The sequence below is a fragment of the Pleurodeles waltl genome, chromosome 6 (genome assembly GCF_031143425.1).
Source record: "Pleurodeles waltl isolate 20211129_DDA chromosome 6, aPleWal1.hap1.20221129, whole genome shotgun sequence".
In the NCBI taxonomy this organism is placed as follows: Eukaryota; Metazoa; Chordata; class Amphibia; order Caudata; family Salamandridae; genus Pleurodeles; species Pleurodeles waltl.
The window spans coordinates 1,557,698,815-1,557,725,967 of NC_090445.1; the positions used below are offsets into that span (position 1 = coordinate 1,557,698,815).

Here is a 27,153-nt window from a genome sequence, read left to right on the forward strand (position 1 = left end):
GAGAGGGTGGGCTTTAAAAAACAGCGCACAACCTGATGGGTGCCGTTTTTTAACACCTGGGTCAGGGCAGGCTTTAAGGGACCTGTGGGCTCAGAAGGAGCCCAGAGGTGCCCTCCCCTGCCCCCAGGGACACCCCCAGCCACCCTTACCCACCCCAGGAGGACACCCAACGATGGAGGGACCCATCCCAGGGAAGTAAAGGTAAGTTCTGGTAAGTATTTTTTCCCGTTTTTTTTAAGTGGCATAGGGGGGCCTGATTTGGGCCCCCCTACATGCCACTATGCCCAAAGACCATGCCCAGAGGACATAAGTCCCCTGGGCATGACTATTGGGCAAGGGGGCATGACTCCTGTCCTTGCTATGACAGGAGTCATGTCAATGGAGGTTGGGCGTCAAAAAAAATGGCGCAAGTCCGGTGTGAGGCCTGTAATTTGGCTATGGCACGTTTTTCGGCTCCACGACATTATGAAAAACTTTCTGGCATCAACAGTCGATGTTGTGGCAATACTGGGAGATATCTCTGGTAATACTGCTTATCCCCGGTAACGCTCAGAGATGCTGCTGGAGAAAGTTGGCTGATATACATGCAACATTGTTTCCACTCGTTACTTACCAAAGTACCTGTGCATGAACGGCCTAGTACCCCCTACTGTGAGAGAGCTTTTTACCTCATGGGGGGAGCAAGATCTTCAACAGGAAGATGCAACTGGAGAAAGCCTTCAAAATGGCCTATTTTATAGAGGGAAAACATTTCTGGGCATTTTAAAATATTCAGTAAGCCGGGAGTTTAAAGGATTCCTGTACTCTTCAGGTGTGCTATGATGAAAGATGATGCATTGTTGGCGATAACCCTTAAGGGCTGAAAGTGCTTTTGAAGAACCCAGTGAAAAACGTCAATTATTGATGACTGGAGAGCTATTTCCTGGCAGCACACATGCAGCAAGATTTGTTTCTGACAAATCCAAGTGCGTAGACAATAGTTTTTAGTAATTAGTTTATTGATTTTTACTTTTCAAATAACAGCATAAAAGTCGATGTGTATGATCTAATGATTTAATAGTGTTCGAGTGAAAGTTACACATTAACTATAGCAACACTCAGACACAACTTTTAAGCCTCTAAAACATTAGGTGTTACATTTTCAGATCATCTTCCCCTTCGTCAGTTTCCCCACGAGATATATCATGTCTCCATATGATATTGCTAGTGAATGTTTTTATTCCGGGGAAGAGGTCTATCCCTGTTATTCTTTGACCGCGTTAATATAGTGCCACCCCAGTAATTCAGTCCAATACTGCCAGCTCATCTGACTCGTTTTGGGGGAAGAGAAGCGATCTCTTCCTCCACCCTTTGTAATAGTTCAGGTTTCCATGTTGCTATTTGACCAGCATCAGAAGACTTCCAATACTCCTCTCTTGATCATCTGTAGTGGGTATCAGGGAACCTGCAGACTGGTAAACAAACCGAACAAGCATTACATGGGTTTCAGAGGTATACTACAGGATGTTAAGGACTGAACATGAGGAGTGATTGTTTAACCATATGTGTGTACCATGGGGCATGTCCACAGCGTGCAAAAAATGCCCCAACCCAAATCTAAATCTGTGGAATTGATGTAGTTCCCCTGGGCATACTGTGTGAATCCAGTGCGCATTAAGGGCCATATTTATAATTTTTGACGCACAACACAGTTGTGCGTCAAAAATTTCACCACCGGCTAATGCCATTCCAACGCGCCATGCGGGTGCCTTATTTATGGAATGACGTTAGCCGGCGCTGCCGACTGGTCTGAGTAAAAAAAAAATACTCACACCAGGCAGCGCCGGCATATGGGAAAATGGGGGTTGTGTGTCAAAAAATTGTGCAAGTCAGGTCTGAGGCTAAAATCAGGCCTCAAACCGGACTTGCGCCATTTTATTTTATGCACAATACCCATTGACATGACTCCTGTCTTAGCAAAGACAGGAGTCATGCCCCCTTGCCCAATGGCCAAGCCCAGGGGACATATCCCCTGGGCATGGTCATTGGGCATAGTGGCATGAAGGGGGGCCCTAATCAGGCCCCCCATGCCACTTAATTTTTTTAAAAAAAATACGTACCTGAACTTACCTCTACCTCACTGGGATGGGTCCCCCCATCCATGGGTGTCCTCCATGGGTTGGCGAGGGTGGCAGGGGGTGTCCCTGGGGGCAGGGGAGGGCACCTCGGGACTCCTTCCAAGCCCACAGATCCCTTAACGCCTGCCCTGACCCAGGTGTTAAAAAATGGCGCACATCAGGCTGTGTGCAGTTTTTTAAGGCCCACCCCCTCCTGTGCGTCAAAATGATGCTGGGGGAGAAATAAGGCGCACAGGCCTTAAAGTCATTTTTTGGAAGGGAACCCCTACCTTGCATATTATTAAGGCAAGGCAGTTTCCCGCTTCCAAAAAATGACGCACATGATGGAATTTTGATGTTCGCGGGGTCGGGCGTCAGAGTATAATTATGGGGCACGGTTTGCGCCAAATGTGCGTTAAAATCTTTGACGCACATTCGGCGCAAACAGAGTATAAATATGCCCCTAAGTGTGTGTGCTGTAATACATTGTACTGTATTAGTTTGAATCTATCATTCCTGGAGACCACAGCATGGTATTAATTCATTCTGCATCACGCAATTTTCTTCCAATATCATCACTCCATTTTGCTTTCAACTGGTTTAATGATACCCTGGCCACCCCCAGTAATGCGTTATAGAACATTTTGACGACATTCTTGGCCCTGCCTAGAGTGAGCCGTGTTTGAAGCACCAGCTATATTGGGATTTCCCGGCAAGCCTGCTCAAGGGTGCCTGATTGCTTTTGCTCCGCATGCCAAGAAATTACCCCCAGAAATGGAGCACAACTATTCTCTTGACTCGAATGAGAAGAGGTGCAAGTTTTCAAACATATCGCCAGCTGTCAATATCCCTGCCTCTGTCCCCTTCACCAGGTCTGTACTGCGGCCAGCCCTCTCAGAATAATGTAGCACCACAGCGGTGCGAGCATAGACCCTGTGCGGGAAGGCAGCCTTACCCGCAAATCCTGGCTGGATTTATTAGTCTGATATGTTTACAGGGTGATTAACTTTGTTTGAACAAAACTTCAGAGAGATGTACTCCAATAATACAAATTGTAGGCACCAGGTTTCTTCTGTGCACTCATCATCAAACTACATAGTCACCCACAGGAGTCACAAAGCCAGATAGTATGGTTTATATTTCAACAGACTCAGTCCTGTCCCTCTGATGGGCAGTTGCAGTTTGAAGATTGGACTGAGCCAACCTTCTTCTGTTACTCCAGTCCCCCCATTTCTGGTCAATCAGAAAGGTACGTAGGGCCCTAAATATTGTTTGTGAAAGCCTTGCAGGTATGCTTGTAGAATTATTCAGGAAACTTGGAAGTAGAGCCATTTTGGCAAGCGCTACTCTGCTTAGTATTAAAAGCCAAACCGAGGTCCTCTATGTCACATGGGATTTAGGCCCTCATTACAACCCTGGCGGTAAATGCCGCGTACCGCCGTGCTGATGGCCGCCAACATACCGTGACCGCGGCGGTAATCCGCTACGGGTTTTATGACCCACAAAGAGAAATCCGCCACTATCCAGACACACACACAATTCCGCCACACCAAAGGTCAGTGATAAACTGGCGGTACCAAAACCCACACCGTTACGCCAACAGGAATACGCCCACAGTATCACGACCCACGAATCACCACGGCGGTCTTTCAATTGCAGTAAACCATTGGCGGTACACACCGCCGCGCTCAAAATACACACACACTTACAAAACAACACTACATTGGACAATTCAAAGTACACACACCTGACACACATACACACACCACACCCACAACACTATAAAACACACACCCACATTATCCACAACCCCTTTCATGAAAAAAAAGATTGCGAACAGAGCGAGACACAAGGCAGGAGCACCCACTCAATCAGAGGCACAAAACACCATCATCCATACACCATGCACACACATCACAGCATACACCCCTACACATCACCCCACACACCCTCACACATACCACTCACACCACATCCATGGCACCCCAAAGATACCCCAGGTTTTCAGAGGAGGAGCTAAGGGTCATGGTGGAGGAAATCATCCGGGTAGAGCCACAGCTATTCGGATCACAGGTGAAGTAGACGTCCATTGCTAGGAAGATGGAGCTCTGATGGAGAATCGTGGGCAGGGTCAATGCCGTGGGACAGCACCCAAGAACAAGGGATGACATCAGGAAGAGGTGGAACGGCCTACGGGGGAAGGTGCATTCCGTGGTTGCTAGACACCAGGTAGCTGTACAGAGGACTGGCGGTGGACCCCCACCTCCTCCCCCACAACTAACAACATGGGAGGAGCAAGTCTTGGCGATCATGCATCCTGAGGGCCACGCAGGAGTAGCAGGAGGACTGGACTCTGGTAAGTCAACTCTCTATTACTATCCCCCCTCCTACCTGCTTGCCATCACAAACTCCTACCCCTACCCTCACTCCTATCACTCCACCAACTCACACATACCCCACTATCACAACCCACCCACCCCAATACTAAGCCCTGCATGTAACACCAATGCATGGACCCCCATCACAGACCTCCATGGACGCCCATCACCACAGCATGGCCAGTAGAGAGACTCACCTAGCCCACAAAATCACCATGCACACAAGGCAAAACTGACAGGGAAATCACAACCAGACAGGGAAACACACCCATGCACAAGATGGCACACCACACAGATACACTAACACTGCATTTGCATCCTCACAGGACCCCTACTCAACGTCACAGGAGAGGAGGTGCCAGCTACATCCCCCCCCCCAGAAGAGGCCCACAGTGACGACAGCAGCTCTGCACGCCTAGATCAGGATGACCAACCTGGCCCATCAGGGACCTCTGGACAGTCGGTTACCCTGCCACAGTCCCATACCACCACAGAGCTTCCCCCTCAGGAAACACCAGCACAGCACCCACCCAGCGGGCCCATGCCACTGTCCCCAGGACTCGTCAGTCAGCAGTGTGTCCACCACTACAGGGACCCCAGGCAACCCCACAAACACAGGACGATTAGGGACCTGGGGTCAGTGGCAGTGGGCACATGGTTCAGGTGACAGAGGCACAGGACAACAGGGAAGCTGGGAGGACTGCTGTGCGACAGGGGGAGGACAGGCCCAGGAACCCACTGTCCACGAGGCACTCTCCAACATCCTGGGAGCATACCACCATTCCTAGAAGACCATGGGCCAGATACTGGCTAAGGTGCAGGAGACCCAGCGGCTGCAGGAGGGACAGTACCTGGGGATCAGGGAGGACCTAACAAAAATATACACCATCCTGGTCACCATTGCAGGGGTGCTGGCAGACATGGGCAAGACCATGAAGGAGGCAGTGGTACAACATTGGGCCCCTGACACTAGCCACACAGATGAACAGCCTTCCACCTCCGCTGGCGCTAGTGGACAGGAGGCACCACCACAAGACCAACAGGCCACCAGCACCCCACCCCCTGCATAAGGAGAACCACCCCACAAACGGCCTCTACCATCCATTCAGAAGACAGAGAACATTGCTAAGACCCCCGCCAGGAAATAAGACTTTCCTGAATGTCACCCTTCTGTCCCACTATGTCACTCTGTCCACTTTGAAATGCCATTACTCTCCTTACTATGCCCCCTTGGACAATGCACCTGTGATATCAAGAGACTGGACTCTAGCTGGACCTTCCTCCACCATCACCCCTGCCCATTGCACATCCCCCTCTACTTATGACCACTGCAATAAACACCCTTGGATCAAATACAAGTACTGAGTCTGTCAATTGATTGCAATATGTATTAGGTTAACAAGCTGTAAACATTTCAATCCATATGTCCAGTTATATATATATTGGCATGACCTGTAGTGGGCAGCAGTACACATAGTGATCCAGAGTGGGGCACAGGGATCTGAAAATAGAAATGGCAAAGGGTAAAGTCAGTGGCCAGAGACATAGAGTAAGAGGCTGTCGTGTACAATGTCCAACAGTTAACTGAAATGTAAATTGAACGTACAATGTCTTACCTGTGTGTCACTGGAAGTATTGCTGAATATGTTGCTCGGGTTGTCAACATCTTCTTCCTCTGCCTCCTCTCCCTCACTGTCGACAGGCTTCACCGCTGCCACAAGACCATCTCCAGGCACATCCTCCTGCAGCAAAGGCACGTGGCGTCTCAAGGCCAGGTTGTGCAACATGCAACATGCAACGATGATATGGCACACCTTCTTGGGTGAGTAGTACAGGGATCCACCTGTCAGATGAAGGCACCGGAATCTCGCCTTCAGGAGGCCGAAGGTCCGTTCTATAATCCTCCTTGTTCGCCCGCCCATGTGCCTCATTGTAACGTTCCTCTGCCCTTGTCCTGGCATTCCTCACTTGGGGCAGTAGCCATGAGAGGTTGGGGTAACCAGAGTCACCTGTAAATATCGAGGGATACATGTTAGACACACACTCACCCTTAGGGACAACCCCATACCGATACACCAATATATGCTGGGTGGGGACCTTGGGCTCACCTATTAGCCACACCCGGTGCCTCTGGAAATGAGCCATCACATATGAGATGCTGCTATTCCCCAAGATAAAGGCATCATGCACATAGCCAGGGTATTTGGCATACACATGGGAGACGTACAGGGCCGTCAAACACACCATCTGCACATTCATAGAGTGATAGCTTTTTCGATTTCTGAAAACTTGCTCATTTCTCCGGGGGGGGGGGAGGGGGGGGGGATGGGATCAAATGCCACATGTGTACCGTCAATGTCACCAATGCTGTTGGGGATATGTCCCAGTGCATAAAAGTCAGCTTTCACTGTGGCCAAGTCCTCCACCTGTGGGAATACAATGTAGCTGCGCATGTGTTTAAGCAGGGCTGACAACACTCTGGTCAACAAGTTGGAGAACATTGGCTGAGACATCCTTGATGCCATGGCCACTGTTGTTTGGAAGGAACCACTTGCCAGGAAATGGAGCACTGACAGGACTTGTACTAGAGGGGGGATACCAGTGGGCTGCCGGATAGCTGAGATCAGGTCTGGCTCCAATTGGGCACACAGTTCCTGGATTGTGGCAAGATCAAGTCTGTAGGTAATGATAATGTGTCTGTCCTCCATTGTTGCAAGGTCCACCAGGGGTCTGTACACCGGAGGATGCCGCCATCTCATATTCAGCCTCATCAGTTGGAGCCTATGGAAGAGAACGGTGAGCAGAGGGTCACATTTCCACATCGATTGCACTAATGCTGATTTTTTTACTTTACAGAAACAAAATGTGAATCCGAAAATCAGTTGCCGTGCCAATGTCTGCTGTGACGCAGTTTGGTGCCATGCCCTGTGACCCCCTGAAATGGGGGATGCCTGACTTTGAGGAGTGACAAGTGGAAACCGCCGCGCAACTTCGCATTGGTTATCATTGAGCCTATGGGTTCCAGGTGCCAATGGTGATGTACGCCGGCGGTGACGGTACGAACCGCCACGGATGTGACCGCCATTTTCTATCTATCCACTCACTTGCTACCTGTTCATCAACAGGAGAGGACCTACACTGCAAGTGCTGCTGTGACCTGTGTCTGGAAGCGACAATGGCTCGAGTGTCTGGGGAAAGGGCCCCTGCCTTCACTGCGGAGGAGTTGGAGAAACTGGTGGAAGGGGTCCTACCCCAGTACACGTTACCCTATGGTCCTCCAGACAAATAGGTGAGTACACTGTGAGCATGATGCGTGGGCCATGAATGTCTGGAGTGCTGTGTGTGTCCTGGGCAGAGTGCAGCATGTAAGGTGGTCAATATATGTGCGTCAGGGGATGGGTGTGATCTGGTGGGCAATGAGTGTGACGGTCCGGACGGGTGACTAATTCCCTTTTCTGCTGTCTTTTCCCTGCAGGTCAGCACCCACCAGAAAAAGGGTATTTGGTGTGCCATCGCCAAGGAGGTGCGGACCCTGGGGGTCTTTGACAGGTGGAGCACCCACTGCCGCAAGAGGTGGGAGGACCTGCGCCGCTGGGCAAAGAAGACGGCGGAGGCCCAGCTGGGACTGGCCTCCCAACGAGGAAGGGGTGCCCGTCGCACCATGACCCCCTGATGTCCCGCATCCTGGCGGTCGCCTATCCGGAGTTGGATGGGTGCTTGAGGGCATCACAGGTGCCATAAGGGGGTGAGTACTGAATCTGACTCCTGCTGTGCACGCGTTAAGAGTTACCTGGGTGGGGGCTCTGTGTGCCCCTAGGCCAGGGCGAACATGGCGGGGTAGGTCCCTTGTTGGGCAGGCTCTGAGGCACACCTACACCAATAGTGTCAGTGGGCATCTACTACTGGGCAGGGTCCTTTGGGTTTCTGGGGTGCAGCTGATGGCGTTAGACATTGTACCCTATGGGCTGGTGACTATCTTAGTAACTGGTTGGGCATGGCCTAGTACATAGGGCTGCTCCCTGTGTGTTGTGTACGCCAACGGTAGTGGTGTTGCTGCCATTGACCAAGTGTATCCTCTGTTTCTCCCCCCATTTTTTGTTTTGTCACCCTGTCCTTATATGCATTAGCATCATCTGGTAGAGGAGCAGAGGCACTGGCGACGGAGAGAGCTGCATCCCACATGGGCCTGAAGGCCGAATCCACTGAGGGTGAGGGCACCAGTGGGACAGAGGGCGAGGGGAGCACCACGACGGGAACAGGAGGGGAAACCACAGACAGCGACTCCTCCTCCGATTGAAGCTCCCTGGCAGTGGTGGACAGCTCTGTGCCCACCCCAACAACAGGTACAGCCGCCACCTCCCTACCAGCACCGCCCTCCCAGCAGCCCCTCAGCGTTTTTCCCGTGCCCGCTTACCCAGGAGGGTGGGCATCTCCTTTGCCCCAGGCAACTCAAGCCCTGCCCCAGTCAGCCCAGCTGCCCTCAGTGAGGAGGCTATTGACCTCCTGAGATCCCTCACTGTTGGGCAGTCAACCATTCTGAATGCCATCCAGGGTGTCGAGAGGCATTTGCAACAAACAAATGCATACCTGGAGGGCATTCACTCTGGCGTGGCAGCCCAATAGAGAGCATTTCAGGCTCTGGCATCTTCACTGATGGCAGCCATTGTCCCTGTGTCTAGCCTCCCCCCTCCAACTTCCTCTACCCAGTCCCAATCCCCTCAAACCCAGCCTATCCCAAGCACCTCTTCAGACCAGCATACACACAAGACAACACACAGGAGTGGTTCAGGCAAACACGAGCACCACACATCAGCCCACAATCACTCACACAAGCACCATCCAACATCCACTGCCTGCACTGTGTCCCCCTCCTCCTCCTCGTCCACCTCCCTCCCAGAATCGTCTCCACTCACACCTGCATGCACTACATCCTCATCCACTACCTCCATCACCAGCACGTCCATCACAACACACCCCTCATGAGCAGTCACCACCCCCACAACAATACACACGTCCTGTGCCCTCTCCCAGTGTGTCTGTGACCCCTCCTCCCAAAGTACACAAACGCAAGCACCCACCCACCCAGCAGCCATCCACCTCACAACAGCATCCAGCACATACACCTTCACCCAAACTCAGCAGACATACACCTCCTATAACCACTCCCTCTTCCTCCACTTTCAAACCCTCTCCCTCTTCCCGCCCCAGTGTGTCTAAAAAACTTTTCCTAGCTAACATTGACCTGTTCACTACCCCTCCCCCCATCATTTCCCTCGGGCCAGGGTGTCCAGAACCCAGCCCAGCACCTCAGCCACCAAGTTGCCGTCCAATGTGGAACCTTCTGCTCCTAGAGGCTCAAAGGAGGTACCTGTCAGGATAGCCAGTGTACCACCAACCCCTGCAAAGGACCAAACCATACCACCACCTGCCAAGGTGAAGAAGGGGCCAGCATGCAGCAGGGACAAGGATCACGACCCACCCAGCAAAGCCTCCTCCAAACCTCCAGCTGACAGAGCCAAGGGCAAAACAGCATCAGCCAAGGTGAGGAAGGGGCAGAAAACACCAGACGAGGCACTTCAGCCGACGGAGGATGAAGGTAAAGCTTTGGTGCCCAACAGCAGAACTGCCAGCCCCGCCACCTGCACCACAGCCTGCACCGCCAGCTGCACCGCTGACAGTGGCACCACTACCAGCACCAGCAGCCCTAGTGGGCGGCCTTCCGAGGCTGCAGGAGATGGGCTGGAGCCCCCCACCACCACTGGCAGCACCCCCACCTGCACCAGCACTACCAACACTTAGCAGCTTTATCCGCCGCAGGATGGAGTCTAGCCCTGCCTCCATGAGCTATCATGCTACCTGTTCCCTGCAAATCACGTGCCTCAGACACCCAGGTGGGCGAATGTGTACTGGCACACCCCAAGTACTGCATCACTGAGTGCCATGCCCCCTCCAGAACCAGTTGAGAGATTCATCCACTCACTCTATCCTTGGCAGGATAAGGCACTCTGGGCACAAAGCCCCCTCCAGAACCAATGGAGAAAGGCATTCACTCACTCTATCCTAGGCAGGATGAAGCACTCTGGGCACAAAGCCCCCTCCAGAACCAATGGAGAATGGCATCCACTATAGAGACTGTGGCTTTGCATTCCCCAGGACCAGGAAGTGGGCAAACCACCCACTTGAGAGACTTGTGAGACTGTGGCCTTGCACTCCCCAGGACATCGCTGTGGGTATGGAGCCCCCATGAGGAGCATTGGCATTGCCCCATCTTCCGGCTGAGGTGCCCCCCTCCTTCCCCATCACCCTGAGGTGCCCGTGTGTTTACGACCTGATGGCCCTTCAGTGTTCTCTCCATATTGAGGCAGGAGTCAAGTGTGGGCTTGGCTCAAGAATATTGGCTCAGTGGCCCACGGACATTTGTGTATGGACAATGTACGAACTTCTGTACATATTGTATATTAGTGTAAATACTGTTTTTCTAAATCTATAGTATATATGCCTATTTCTAAAATATCACTAATTTGACTCAATTCCTTTTGTCCTTGCATTCTTCCAGGGGTTGACGGGGTGTATCTGTAATGTAGTTGGATCTGTTTGTGTGTATGGTGTTGTGGGTGGGGGTGTTGCGTGTTGCATGTGTGTGTCACACTCTTTTTCCTCCCCCCTCCCCTGTGTACTAGATGCTGTACTCACCGTCGTCATCGCTGCCGTCTTTGATGTTCCTGGTAGATGAGGAGGTAGACCAGCATCGGCAGGACCTGTAGTTTAGGCTCCATGGTGTCCTGGTTCTTCGTTGAGTTTCGAGAGTTGAGTGGTTTCCCTTCCAGAGACTGTTTCTGCCGTGCTTTTGATGGCGTTGATACCGCCCCGGAAAAGCTGGCGGATAGGCGGGTTGTAATGTGGTGGTCAGTACATTGTCTTCCGCCTATCTGTTGGCGGTTTCCACTGTGGTCATAATCCCTTTTTTTTTACCGGTGGCCTGTTGGCGGTGTTACCGCCACTTTAACACCGACCTCTAGGGTTGTAATGAGGGCCTTAATGATGTTCCCATCCAATATTCATGTCTTCATAGATCTGTAAACTCAAGTACATAAATGTCTCCAGTTCTCATCCAAACGTCGTTTTAGACAATTCGTTGTCTCCTGGTTCTGTTGTGTCTTATTGGAAATAGACCAAATTTTGTCCTGTTAACTTTTAGACCAGGCAATTTACTGAAAATCTCTATAGGCACTATCTAGAGTTAGAATACGGAAGTAATAAAATGATCACATAGGGAGACAGTCTCCTGCGATTCCCCTATGCATATATAAAAACGTCTCTCCCCTTCCCACATAGGCATGTGGGTTTAGGATGAAATTGTTCTATTTAGAAGGGGTGCTTCTGGTGCAATTAAACGCCACCCCCAATGTGCTAGTATACAAAAGAGACTAATGAGCTAATTACATAATTGGTCTATAAATTCAACCTGCATTGTGTTTGGGGGCATAATTAAACATATATAATTGTTAAAGGGTAAATATCTAGGTATCACTCAACTAAAGTGTATCTCTCCTCTGGATTAACTCATTCTCTGGTGACTATATAGGGTACTCCCAGCCTAATCCTTACTATTACTCCCAGGGTATACAAAGAGTAAATTCACTAAATAGCCATTAAAGTGGAGTTTAAGGTCCGTATCCTAGGTTCCTCATGGGTCTTGAAGTAGTGCTATATGTATTCCGCAGTGATATAAACAGGAGTATGCCTTATGATGTTTAGATGGCTTTCCCATTCCTCACGTACTCCATGTGAGCAGTGTGTATTTTTTTAGTCTAGCAATATAAATTTGTGTTAGTCCCCTTTGTTTTGATTGGCTCTATCATGAGTCCTGTTTTCAACGTAGGTTTATGTCCTGGGATGTGCAACATTTGCTATGCATGTTGTGCACTGCTTGTGATGTACGCATAGTTCTATACATTTATTATTCTTCCCCATTTTGTCTGCATGTTGCTTGGCTAATCATCCTCTGATTCCTCCAAGGACAAGCTATACCAACAGTCTCGCCAAGAAAAATAACAAACCACAAAGGAACTTAAACTTTCTAACATTTTTTCCAATCTCATTGGCAAGCAATACATACAGGCAGGTCAATCATGATACTTTTTCCTCTTACCAGCTATTGCAGCTTCACATATGTCTCCAATGTTTCCCAGCCAGGAATTTTATATTGGTGTATGGAGGTGGTAGGGATTGCACACTCATATCTGTGGGTACAGGTGCTTACCTCTGGCTCAAAGGTGTCACTCCATGGCCATGAAATCTCTTAGTTTACTCTTCAGATTAGTTCTCAGATGATCCATGTTCGCCAACACTGCCTTGGTGGCCAGAGGTATTTTATGAAAAATAAGGGAAAGCCAATGATACATAGGAACCAAGGGTACATAATATTTTAAAGAAACAGTGGTCGTCACAGAAAGGAGTTGATCCTGAAATATGTCAGTAAATTAAGCTATGACTCAATGCCTTAATTTAAAATTTAAATCTATAATTATTGGCAATCAAAGTAGAGGGTAGCACCAAAAGAACACAAAACAATAAACTCAGGTAATTTCCAAGTGACAAGTGTAGTCATTGTTCCATATATGTCACAGTGCAAATAGCCACAAACCAGCCCCATCAAATTATATATACAATAATGGATCAGTGCACGAGGTTGACAATGTTTTGATCATTTTCAGATATAAGACATTTCAAAATCAAGGCCTGAGATTCAACTCAGTAAATCAGCACATAAATAACAGACATTGGCTAAAAGAAAAGAAAGGAAAGAGAAAAAAATAACAAAACACAAAGATGGTTAGTTACCACTAAATAAAAACATAAATGAATAAGCACTGCAAATTCTTATTTTAGGTAAAGAGTGAAAATTGTCACATACTTCATTCTACAATTTTCATAATATATGCCAATGTATGGGTGCATTATTTGTCAAAGGTACATATTAGAGACTGAGCATAATCACAGTGGAAATTATATCGAAATAATATCACATGAAAATATCATATGAATCTGAATCAGTTAGCCCATCAACAATTATCAAGAATAAAGACAACAAAAAATAAAAATACATATATTACCTGTGTGATAAGTGGATGAAGACACCATATATATAATAATGATTCTAAAACATATATATGTAGAACATTATATAGTCTCAATATCCTGGGTCAGTTCAGAGCATTGCAATTTAAATTGCACAGATTGGGAAGAAAACAATCATACCTCATGGAGAATAATGCGCTGCCTCAAACAGTCATTCAAGAGGTCAGAGCAAGCCGTGTCTGCAGTGGATGGATAATTCCAAGTGCGGGAATTAATCCTGCATGACTATGCAGGTAAAAATATGCAGATTCCTGTCAAATTGGTCCCCAACCTGTAGATCGCGAGCTACCAGTAGCTCACAAACACTTTCAGAGTAGCTCACAGCCTTGAGTTCATTTTTAAATAAGCACAGGGTCACTTTGTCCTTTAAAAGTTAAGGGGAGGCTGTGATTATTTTTAATTTTTATCTTCAGGCTGCAGATAGCAGGGCCTGATAATGAGCAGTGCTAGATTCAGATTTATGACCGTGAACACAGAGGTGAAGAACTGAAGCAATGGAGCATGTAAATCTTAAATAAAAATCCCTTGTCAACTTAATATTGGATCATGAAAACAAAATGATGTATCTGCTTTTAAATGGGAGAAAGGTGCTGCATTTACAAACAGTAGGCCTCTTGCTCCCAGTGGCCAGTACACACTATGCCATATTTAAAAGTGAAAAATACAGTCATTTTTTTTAAACGTGAAAAATGTAATGTGAATAAAAATATTCCTATGAAACATCAAGTCAATTTTTGTATCCATTTTCAGTTAAACCCTTCACTGCCAGGCCTTTTCCCCCCTCAAGTGCCGAGACATTTCTTGGCTATTTGGGTTGTTTGGGAGTAGACCCTCATAACTTTTTGTCCACATAAGCTATTCACGCCAAATTTGCATCCTTATTTTCCAACATCTTAGGAATTCTAAAGGTACCCAGAGTTTGTGGAAACCCCTAGAGGAGACCAAGAATTTAGCCAAAATACTGCAAAAATGTTGTTGTTTTTCTCACAAAAATGGGAAAAAAGTGCTCAGAAGAAAGCATGTGTTTTTTCCCCTGAAAATAGCATCAACAAACGGTTTGCAGTGCTAAAATCACAATTTTCCCGGCTTTCAGGAACGGGAAGACTTGAATCAGAAAACCACATTTTTCAACACACTTTTGGCATTTTACTCTATATACCCCATTTTTACTATTTTTTTTACTTTCAGCCTCCTTCCAGTTAATAACAGAATTGAATGTAAAACCAATGCTGGATCCGGGACAACTACACATTTCTGAAAAGTAGACAACATTCTCAATTCAGGAGGGGTCATCCTTCAATGTTTTTCTACAGAAAGTAACAGCTGTAATAAAAAACAAATATTGAAATTGAGGTGAACAAAAGAGCCATTTCTGTTCACGTTTTCTTCTATAACTTTTTCCAGCTGTTGCAGATTTTTTAAAGCAATAGACCCTTATGTCTGCTGGACTCTTCTGGTTGTGAGGGTTATATAGAGCTTATAGGTTCATCAAGAACCCTAGGTACCCAAAGCCAAAAAATCATTTGCACCTTGCAATGGGTTTTCATTGTATACGTGGGATACAACAATTCATTTGGTGAAATATGAAGGTGCAAAATAGGTATTAAGGAAACCCTTGTATTTCCAAAATAGGCACAAGATAAGATAAGGTGTTGAGAAGCGGTGGTTATTTGCACATCTCTGAATTCCGGGCTCCGCATACTAGCATGTGAATTACAGGGCATTTCTCAAATAGTCTTCTTTTTTTACACACTGTCTTACATTTGGAAGGAGAAAATGCAGAGAAAGACAAGGAGTAATAACATGTGTTCTTCTATTCTGTATTCCCCCAAGTCTACCAATAAAAATGGTACCTCACTTGTGTGGGTAGGCCTAGTACCCACCACAGGAAACGCAACATGGACACATCACATTGTTACTTTGAAATCTGACGGGTTTTTTGGAAAGTGCCTAGCTGTGGATTTTGGCCTCTAGATCAGCCAGAACCTAGGGAAACCTACCAAACGTGTGCATTTTTGAAAACTAGACACCTAGGGGAATCCTGCATGAGGTGACTTGTGGGGCTCTCACCAGCTTCTGGTACCCAGAATCCTTTGCAAACCTCAACATTTGACCCAAAAATATTTTTGCCTCACATTTCGGTGATGAAAAGTTCTGTAATTTGAGAGGAGCCACAAACGTCATTCCACACAGCATTTCCTGAAGTCCCCCAATAAAAATGGTACCTCACTTGTGTGGGAAGGCCTAGTGCCTGCGACAGGAAACGCCCCAAAACACAACATGGGTACATCACATTTTCCCAAAGAAAACTGACTGTTTTTTGCAAGATGCTTTGCTGTGGATTTTGGCTTGTAGATCAGCTGGCACATAGGGAAACCTAGCAAACCTATACATTTTTTAAAACTAGACAACCTGGGGAATTCAGAATGGGGTGACTTGTGGGGCTTTCACCAGGTTCGGGGACCCAGAATCCTTTGCAATCCTCAAAACTTGTAAAAAAAAACACTTTTTCCTCACATTTCGGTGCTGCAAAGTTCTGGAATCTGAGAAGAGCCACAGACTTCCCTCCACGCAGCGTTCCCCCAAGTTTCCCGATAAAATGGTACCTCACTTATGTTGGTAGGCATAGTGCCTGCAACAGGAAACACCCCAAAATGCAACATGAACACATCAAATGGTTACATTGAAAACTGGAGTGTTTTGTGGAAAGTGCCTAACTGTGGATTTTGGTCTCTAGCTCAGCCAGCACCTAGGAATACCTACCAAACCTGTGCATTTTTGAAAACGAGACACCTAGGGGAACCCAGATTGGAGTAACTTGTGGCGCTCCCACCAGGTTCTGTTACCGAGACTCCTTTGCAAACCTCAAAATTTGGCAAAAAAACACTTTTCCCTCACATTTTGATGATAGAAAGTTCTGGAATCTGAGAGGAGCCACAAATTTCCTTTAACCAAGCACTCTCCCAAGTCTCCTGATACAAATGGTACCTCACTTGTCTGGGTAGGCTTAGTGCCCACAACAGGAAATGCCCCAAAACACAACATGGACACATCAAAATTATCTATTAGAAACCTACATATTTTTGCAAGGGGGGCACCCGCGTTTTTGGTCCTGGGCTCACTAGCCAACTAGAGAAACCTAACAAACCCAGACATTTCTGAAAACTAGATACCTGAGGGAGTCCAGGGAGGTATTACTTGCATGAACCCCCCAGTGTTTTCTTACACAGAATCCTCAGCAAACCTCAAATTTAGCAAACAAATTACATTTTCCTCACATTGTGTGGGATCACCGCACCGGCACACATTTCCTACCACCAGACATTCCCCTCAGTCTCCCAATAAAAATGATACCTCACTTGTGTAGGTGAAACGAGTGTCTGTAACAGGGAAGGGCCAAAAACATGTAGCAATTGAAAGGGAACCAAAGCGGGTCCAAAAGGGCTGTTTGAAAAAAAAAAAATGCTTTTAGGCTGAGAAGTGGGGTAGAATTTTTATCGGTATAGATGCAACTATGCTGGGTGGTAGGAATTTTGTGGATTCCTGCAGATTCCGGAAGGTTCCATCACAAGAATTTAGGGAAAATACATGATTTCAAGCAAATTTGGAGGTTTGCAGGGCATTGTGGGTAAGAAAATTGCATGGGATGCATGTGAAGCACACCACTCTCGACTCACCCAGATGTTTAGTTTTCAGATGTGTGTAAATCTGGTAGACTTTTCTAGGTGGCAGTGTCCCAAAGTCAAAAAAGTGCAGCTGCTCACCATTCCAAGTGGGACAATATTGAGAGTTAGCCATGCTCCCTTGGGCTAAATGTCAAATCAAAACTTAAAATAATTAAATGCCCGCTTACTTGCCGTTGGGATAAGATCCTTTAGTTTGCGGGGCTGAAAGACTGTTACCCCCTTCAGTTGGGGCGTGGGCATAACCATGTCCATACTGGTTGGCAGCTCCCGCTCCTCTATTTTTATTTATTCCCTGGCATCTAGTAGGCTTTCTGCCCCCTGGGGAGTGAATCGGGGGTAATTGCCACCGGTGGGCAGAACAACTTTGTCGCCATTTATTTGGGGTGGGTGTATGGCCATAACTCCATCCTCTTTTAAAAAAAAAACAATTCTTCCCTGGAGTCTAGTGGGCTTTCTGTCCCCTTGGGCCTCATAAAAATATTTCTGCCCACCAGAAGGGGCAGAAATGGTCAACAGTAATGTACCCTCATGGGGAGTGACCCCTGCCCCAGGGGCCACCCCCCAAACAAAACACACACACACACACACACACACACACACACACAACAATCCTTGGTCCCTAAGTGGTTTCTTCCCCTCTTGGGGGCAGATGGGCCTAATAGAAATAGGCCGATCTGCCCCCAAGGGGGGGCAGAAATGGCCTATTATAATATCCCCCCTCCGCCCCCACCCGGAGAGCGACCCTTGCCTAAGGGGTCGCTCCCCGTATGTAAAATAAAAAATTAAATCCCTGGTGTCTAGAGATTTCTGCCCCCCTTGGGGGCAGATTGGCCTAATAAAAATAGGCCAGCAAGGGGGGCAGAAATGGCCTAAAAGAAATTTCCCCCCTTATGTAAAATGTAAAAACGAATCCCTCGTATCTAGTGGTTTCTGCCCCCTTAGGAGCAGATTGACATAATTAAAATAGGCTGATCTTCCCCCAAGGGGGGCAGAAATCTCCTGAAAATATTTTGGTGTCCTGGGGAATGACCCTTGCCTAAGGGGTCGCTCCTCATGTCAATAACAAAAAAAAAAAATCCCTGGTGTCTAGTGGGCATTCCTGCAGCACTATCGCTGTGCAAATGCTCAGAGAGACATGAAAAGGAAAGGAAAAGCCTTTCTTTTTCATGCCTCCCTGACCTCCCCTGGCCCCGTACTGAGGAGAAACTAATCAGTTTCTACTTGGTCACACTAGAAGCCATGCTCAGCGCGCCATCAGACGTCACTGGGAGGAGTCCAGGGGGGTCGGGGTGGCAGGGGAGGTGCCATCTCTGCCCAGGGCCAGGTGCAAGACGAGCTGGTTACGTCCTCGGCACACGAGCGCTGTGGCCAAGGACGTAACCAGCTAGTCCCAGGCACCCAAGGGGTTAATTCTGCCTTAATATTTGATTAAGCATGTTTCTTCACTTTAAATACCTCCTTTTAAAACAAATGGCTGTATTTTTATGTTATAAATATGGCACAGTGACCACAGGCCACAAGGTGCAAGATGCCTGTTGTTTGTAAATGGAACACTTTGAAATGGGAGAAAATTTAAATACTGAGGTTTATGGAATTCATATAAACTTAAATTTAACTCTTCAGTTTAATTTTCTCCCATTTCAAAGTGTTGTATTTAGACGCAGTAGCCATCTTACTCCCAGTGGCTGGTAGACACGGTGTTATATTTATAACTGAAAAATATAGACTTTTTTTAAGTGGGAGAAGTTTTAAGTGCAGAAATTTTTTCCATATTTTGAACGTTTTTTGCAGAACATTTTTATGCACTTTAAATTTTGTAGTGAATCCTAGTTCGTTTTAATGGGATAACAGGAGTTAGCTTAGCCTCTGGCTTGCAGACTTGTGCCCCCGTCACCTAGTGACTTTTAACCTACTTAGCTTGCTCTGTCTCAGCCCATTTAATTATTTAATTCTTCTAAGATGGCTGCCTTGTTTATAGTTAGGCCACTTGTTATGATTTACATTATCAGTGTCACCGCGATAAGGCATGAAGATCAAGCAACAAAGACAAACAAACAGTAGGTGTTCACACTTAGGGATTTTCCCTCTCTATACTTTCGAGGGATTGTTTATATTAATTGCCATCCCAAGCATGTCTGTTATCTATTGTTTGGGAACACACCTACGTCAGGGGTCCTTGTAGATCTGTATAAATACATCACACTTTAGACAGATAATCAGAGGGATTCCGACCAGAGGGCATCGCCACCATCAGTGATATCGATGCTGCAGTCATCTTGACGCTGACCCAGTCTTCGTGTCCCTGCGGAGTCTGAGATAGAGACCTCATTCCAAGGTAACGAGGGTTGAGGGCTCCTCTAATGGACATGGCATTGGCAGATTAGGTTTAGCAAACCCAGCTCTCCTTTAGGTAGGAGGATAGGCCTCTCACATTAGGGTATTAGGGCATATTACATCTCGTATGTCTTTTCTATGCATTGCAAGATGGTGGGGGTCTTTGTAATAATGACTCTCGTCTTCACAATTCTGTTTCTTGCATTATTCATTATCCTAATCATTGCAACCCATGCAACTTATCGCAAATTTCAGTTATGTTAAATAAAAACTATTGAAACTTTACTGCATCTTTGTCATTGCCTGTGTTTGTATGAGACATGATATATCTGTGAGAAAGGGGTAATCTCCGTTTAACCACAACACTCCCTGAGATGTCTTATTCTCAAGTCCATGCGTAAAGGCTGCCACAAATCACCTTTTACTACTGTGTTTCTGGTGAGGTGCTGCTAGTGGGCCGGTAAGGTTGGGACAACAGTTGCGATTTGTTGTAGGATAGGCATTGTCGCCTACAAACAAAAATACTGTCATCTTTTAACCAGCAGTCTTGCCCACAGCAAGAGTCCAAACTATGACAATTTCTCCCATTAAAAAAATGGCTGTATGTTTGTGTTATACATGTAACAGTGCCACATATGGCGAAAGGTATGTCCTGTGCCACAAGTATAGACAACACAGGTTCTCAGTCACACCTACACACATATATTCTTTTCAAAAGCACACATTCATACATCTCAGTAGACCACACTCTGACTGACACACATGGTAGCTGTGTCATAGTGCCCCTAGTCAAAGTATTTTCTTCAAAGCACAGTCTTTTGCTCTATGGACATTAGGCTTAAAGTCAATGAAACTGTGCGTTGGGGTGTTCTTCACTGCGTGAGTGGCTTAGCCTTCAGTTCACAATGATTTTCACTTGTCAGAAGTAGCTCTCACTACAGAAAAGGTTGGAGAGCCTGTACAAACACCACGTTCCACAAGTTACTGAATTCTTGTGATACAGCAACGGTCGCTTACCTAGATAATAGAAGGAACTGCAGTCAAAAGTGATGGACCGCAAATTCTGCTGGGGAATCGAGCCAGCATCCACACACAATCAATTCAGGATCTGCAAGGCAAAGGAACCAGCACACACTAGTGAAAAGTAAGGCCAACCGAATGCGCACCTTCACACTATTACGTATGAAGCTAAAAGGTGCAGGAAAACTAGAGCGCACCTAGAGCAGCCTGAACAATTCAGTCGCGGCCAATGAACCGCATACTAACAATTAAAACAAAGGAAGGATTTGAACTACAATAAACGGCAGGGAGAAATGGCCCTGGCTGAGTTGAAAACAGCAAACTAGTCTATTAGCAAAAGATAAAACAGCAGTAAAAATAGTAAGAGGCTAAATGTCATTGTCAAAAACGTTGATTTACCAACAGGCTGGTACCATAGAATGCACTGCTCTAATCTTTTTTCAAAAATATATCTCAATCAAATTAACCAGCAGTGGAAAGACCCAAAGGGTAAATTTGAGAAATTAGTGATTGGAGGAAACGTAAGAGAAAATTAAAAAGCATGTATACACTGAAAGTATTTCTGCTAATTATGTAAAATAATGTAAAACAATAAAAAATGCACATATTACATTGGACTTATTGATATTCAAAGTTCACAGTCAGAAGACAATATGAGATTGATCTCCATAATCTCAAGACGACATACAAAATAATTAAAAGATCTTTAAAATGATTGTAGAACAGTTCCTTGTACTATAGAGAATCCGTTCAAAAAAGGTGTACATCACTGTGTAGACTGTCTGTACAAAGAATCCGTTTCAGTTCCTCTTTATTCATAATAAAATAAATGCTTCCACCTCTATGTGGCTGGTTCATCACAGCGATTACTTGCCAGTGTAGTTCATGTTAATTATGATTATACTGCACAAAGTGTTCCACCAATGGGGCAGTCATGACTTTACACATAAGGCAGCTCCCATGTTGGCATATTCCAACACATATTTTTGTGTGGTCTGCCCAATGTGTACTAAATCATATGGGCATGTGATGGTGTAAGTCACATTGGTAGTGTTAAAACTGGAGAATTGTTTGAGAGTGACCTTGCCATTCTTGTAAATGGATTCAGAAGTAAAAGTACAGACACTGGAATTGCTGCTTTTAAACTGGCCCAAAAATGGAGGTAATCTCAATAAGTCAAGAAGTGTGGGATTGGTCTTTGAAAGGGTTGCTCTCACCAAATGGTCCTTAATGCTTTTATTCTTGCAAAATGCAAAAATCAGTCTCTCTAGTTTAAGGTCGCCTGCATATAAAACATTCCAATGTCTCAGAAAGCATTTCTTCAGTTGGTTTGATTTTTTTTTCAAGTAGGTCATCATTGCATTTTTTAGATTCTCCTACATACATCTTCCATAACATATCTATGACACGGAGCTGTAAGTACATATAAATCGCACAGGTAACATGGTAGTACATTGCTAGACATCTCAGTCATAGAACAAATTTTGAATCAGTGCAACCACACATTACATGTCCAGCCAACATGTGTCATGCTCAATTAGACAAATCAATTACCAAAGGACCTCTCTACCCTCCGTTAGTTGTGATAGATGAAGAAGCAGAAAAGAGAACTACACCAGTCCCACTGAGAAGGCTGGTGTACACTAAGAGGAGCTAAGATGCAACAACACCTCAAAACCTAGGCAACAACCAAAAAGGAGTCTGTATACCCCCAAAAAATAAAAAATAAACGTCAAGTGGGACAGCTGGAGTGAAAGTACTCAAAAGGATGTGAGGGAAGCAGGACAAACATAGTGGCTTAGCCACCATCTCTATGGGAGAAGGGGGTGCAGCCAATGCAAATAACACATCCAGCTCCTCCTACTGAGGTATGAATGGGATAACTTCTTCCACAACTGGAGCCTGCAGAAGATAGTAATACTTATCCCAGGGTACCACTCCTACACCCACAAGAATAGTTGGAACTGGCAGGCCATCACCCATGTCTTTGGGGGGGCATTCATCCGTTTTGGCCAACAATTTCTCAATATTGGTGTCCCAAGGACCTTTTTGGGTGCGGCCCCTGTTGCAAGGGCAGCGATCTTCTTGCCATTGTCTCAGCATTGCCTATTTGGGCAACTCTGTCAATCAGAGTGATAGCAATGGTTCTACAGTGGACTTCCAAGCCATGGCAATGCGTCTCTTCAAGAGCACAAACACCAAATCGAGGAACTGGATGTCAGGATTCACAGAAGAAACAAGTCAAAAACACCCAATATCATCTGCTCAATAAGATACAAGAGCCTGCAAGACATAAACAACCCATCACTCAGTTGGAACTGAATGTGTCATAAAAAGGAATCTCAAGATGGCCACCAAGTGTCAAACACTCTTACTAGTTGTTTCACTAACATATTCTTGCGATGGTACAGCGAGAGAAGACCTAAAAGGTGTGTGCTGCCCTTTACGCTTTGTACTTCACTGAAGAAATCTTGTTGGGCAGCTTCTCTTCCTCACACCTTTGGTCATCTCCTCAGGTGAAGGAATTTTAGTCTAGAGGTCGTCATTATATAAGATAGCATCTTGGGAGCACATCGGGCTTTCTTCGGCATATCGGAAAAAACAATTGAACAGTACGCACCACTTTTGGCAGTGTAGCGAACACCACTCACTTGATGGGTTCCTTCCAGGAAGACGTTGAAAATGTCCTTGAAAGAAACAGTATTTTGGGTATATTGCAAATACAGTTTATCTACTTAAACTGTTTTATTCAACATACTGATTACCTGAATGCTTTACCTGAGTGTCACAAACTCCTTGTAATTCATCAGAAGTCATCCCTGGTCACACAAGTGCCCCTAAAAGGGGAAAACAAATGAATTGTTATAAATTATAGTTGCACGCCTTCTAGAGGGGAAATACTTAGGAACTCAGTATGAAAGTATGTACAACGTCATTTACAGAACTGCAAAGTTAATCAGAAGATGCATCAAGAAAGAATCTAATCGGCATTGAACTCTTACACTATTAAAAATAGAAGAGAGGCAGAAGCCATTGTCATAAGGGGTGCGTTAGATGGCAGAAAAAAGTATGTACATGAAAATCTATGCATCTTTTAACAACAGAAGGTCATAGAAATGTATGCAGATGATTGTGTTATTTTACAGTTCTCCAACAGCACCAAGTTATTCCCAAAATAATCTGAAGAGGGAAGATTAGAATAAATGAGTGGTAAAAAGAATCCAGAAGAGCAAGACAAGGCCAGTTTTTTCTTTTCTTTTCTCTCTCTCTCTCGTCCCTCCTGCCCTCCCTCACCCCCAGCTGTGCCCCCCCTTGATGTTATTTCAGAGATTGGGAGAGGTCTGGGAGAGGCACTGGGATTTTAGCATCATTCCACTCCTGTGGAATCTGGGTACCTTAGTAGAATCCTGACACTGGACAACGTATTCATTCTTGCGTGTCCACATGGTTATCCCAAGGAGACAGTAAAGTGGATTGCACTGCAAGGGGTGACACAGAATTTCAGACAGAGTCTGGACTGCTGTTCCTACAGTAGCGGGCAATCTCTGGACAGTCTTATACCCTTTGACAAAAATCAGCCTCAGGGAAGGGATATTGGGGACATCCTGGAGGAACACCTGGAAAGATGCGAAGAAGGTGCACCGGGTCAGATACGTCTGATGGCTGCACCTGTGCTAACACCAAAATCCCCTGCACTTCTGCCAACTCCTGGCTGAGACACTGAGTCCATGTGTCCCTCATGGCCTGGCGGTATATGTGGTCCACTGTAGAGCAGTGTGATTGCGCATCTACCAACACCATGTCCCAACAGCACCTGTAGCACCACTGACATGCATGGTTTCACGCTGTTGGGGCCCCATATTGCCCCAATAGCCTTTTCCACAGCATTATACACCAGAAACTTACCCTTAGGAATCTCATACCGCTCTCGTAGGTCCTGGAAAAACATCAGGAGCTAGTGCTCATACAGGTCTCCAAACATGAACACACTTACTTCTGACTATGCACCCGTAGTATAATGGGCAGCAATCTCAAGGAAAACGCCGGGAGCACCCACAGTGGCGACGTGGATTCAAGTATTTTTCCCTGCAGTATTTGACCACTCTGGCAATGTGACTGTAATAGGTGGAACTAAAAGAATGTGCAACACGAGCGGTAGAACGGTCTGACGCATGTAGTGGTCTGGCAGTGGGCGGTGTGTCAGTTGCAGCCAGAACGCTACGAGAGGAGGACGCTACACGAGCTGTGGGCATGTATTTGGAATAAAGAGTATTTTGGAACCTACCGTTTGTTGCATCAAGTGAATACTTCATATTGGCGACGAGTTCTGAGCATTTACATGTCCAGAGGGACTAATTGTTGTTTAAACTTTGGCTGCCTCAGTGATCGAACCACGGCGAAGACCATGCAGTGAGTAGAGTGTGGCTGGTACGCTACGATTCAGTTTACATCATTTTGCTGTTGACACGTGTGCATGCGTGACGACGTGCAATTGGATTTTGTCTTATCTGTCTTTCTCGATGCGTCTTAGAGCAATGTTGTAGGCCGTTGCTTAGCAACACTTTCTGGACGGCGACGCTTTAAAAAGTCACTCCTTGTTGCTTAGCAACGCTTCTGATCTGATTCATTTAAATGTGCCTCGTTTTACATTTCCTCAGCATTTCCTTTGGATTATTGATACTTGAAACGAAGAATTAAAATTTGTTTACAGCAACATTTTAATGTGTTTCTCCTAATACAAATACATCAGAGAAACAACTAATTCACACTTTGCCTGCATTGTTTATTAGAAGCACATCAATTTAACTTCAAGTATATTTGTTACATACAGCATAATTAAAGCACAGGAATTACGGAAATGGCTTCATCAAAACCCATGAAGCATCAATTTATTGTACCTCCACCTATTCTGCAACGGCCTGGGAAACCACCAATTAAATGGAAACAGTGGTTTAAACTATCTCAGAACTATCTGATCGCAATAGATGCAACTATGTTTTCTTCAGCAAGGAAATTAGCTTTATTATACAGTAGTTTGGGTCAAGCTGCTCAAGAGGTTTTTGATAATTTACCAGTCGTGGCTACCATAAGAGGGCAGGCTGGAGATAATGCGACAGAATTTGATCAATATCAAGAAGCTATTGAGAGGCTTAGTAAACACTATTGCAAAGAACCCAGCATTTTGCTTGAAAGACATACATTTGTAAAAAGAAAACAGAATGCGGATGAGAGTGTTGAAGAGTACATTTCTGCACTGAGAATTTTGTCTGCTACATGTGATTTTGGGGCAAATATCGATACGGCTATTCATGACCAATTTGTTTTTAATTGTTATTCACGCAAAATTAAGAAAGATCATTAGCATTTAGAAGTCCTACACTTGTAGAGGCAATTGAATTAGCTAAAGGTATCGAACGATCCATGATTTCTTCAAAAGCTCTCAATGAAGAGGTTTCTGTAAACTTCTTAAATAATAAGAGAGACATAGAAGAATCTGAACAAATGTTGTGTGCTCTCAGTTTGAATGATAATAAAACAGATAAAACAGGAAAGAAATTTGCGAAAAAACAAGTTGTGCAATGTTTTAAATGTGGATCCAAAAATCATATTGCTAACAATCCTATTTGTCCAGCGCTAACGAAGCGTTGTATGTTATGTAAAAAAAAGTTGGCCATTTTCAAGTAGTGTGTAAATTGAATAAGACTAACGTTAAAGTGAATAGTGTAGAATCGAATGATTATAGTTTTGAAACCAGGGAGAGTGTACTTCTAACTGTGGAATGCAATTCAGTTACTGACACTGACAGTATTAAAGGACCAGTGGTGGATGCCAAAAGTCATAATGTTACAATACAAGTTATGGCTGATTCAGGGTCTCCTATAACCATTTTACGAGATTCTATATATCTAGAGATGTATGGAAATAAAACTCAATTATCGCTTACTCACATAAATCCAAAGGCATTTGGTGAGAAAGAAATTGAGATGCTTGAGTATTTTCTAGCTGATATAGAATGTTTGGGACGAAGTACAAATTCTAAAGTCTATGTTACCACATTAAAGGGAAAAACATTGTTGGATGGAAGGACTTAGCTAAGATGGGTTTATATTTAGTTCCTGGCTCTGAAAACCCAATTAGAGCAGGCAATTGTGACAGAATATTGATCATATTAAATAACAAATAGTAAGCGTAAACTCGATTTCCCAAGATCTAGAGGTTATTTGCAAGAAATTTGAAAATGTTTTCCAGGAAAAAAAACCCGGTCTGGTTGAAGGATTCAAACATCACATTAGACTTAAGTCTGATGCACACCCCGTTATTCAAAAAGTACAAAATGTACCTCTTAGCATAAGAGAGGATTTGACGAAAATGTTGGAAGATTTGTGTTCACAAAATATTATTAAACCAAATGAATCTTCTCAATGGGTTTCTCCAATCGTTGTAGCTAAGAAAAAGTCAGGTGAACTCAGATTGTGCGCAGATTTACCCATACTAAAT

General features: G+C 45.4%; 1 long non-coding RNA gene across 1 annotated transcript; it reads right to left on the reverse strand.

The window, feature by feature from the left end:
- Positions 1-1,057: 1,057 nt before the first annotated feature.
- LOC138302166 (uncharacterized) lies at positions 1,058-25,099 on the reverse strand. Its single transcript, XR_011205320.1, has 5 exons — positions 24,941-25,099; positions 23,434-23,492; positions 20,653-20,743; positions 12,738-12,828; positions 1,058-1,451 (listed from the first exon to the last, which is right to left on the reverse strand). It is a non-coding gene; the product is annotated as an uncharacterized lncRNA (long non-coding RNA).
- Between the last annotated feature and the right edge of the window lie 2,054 nt (positions 25,100-27,153).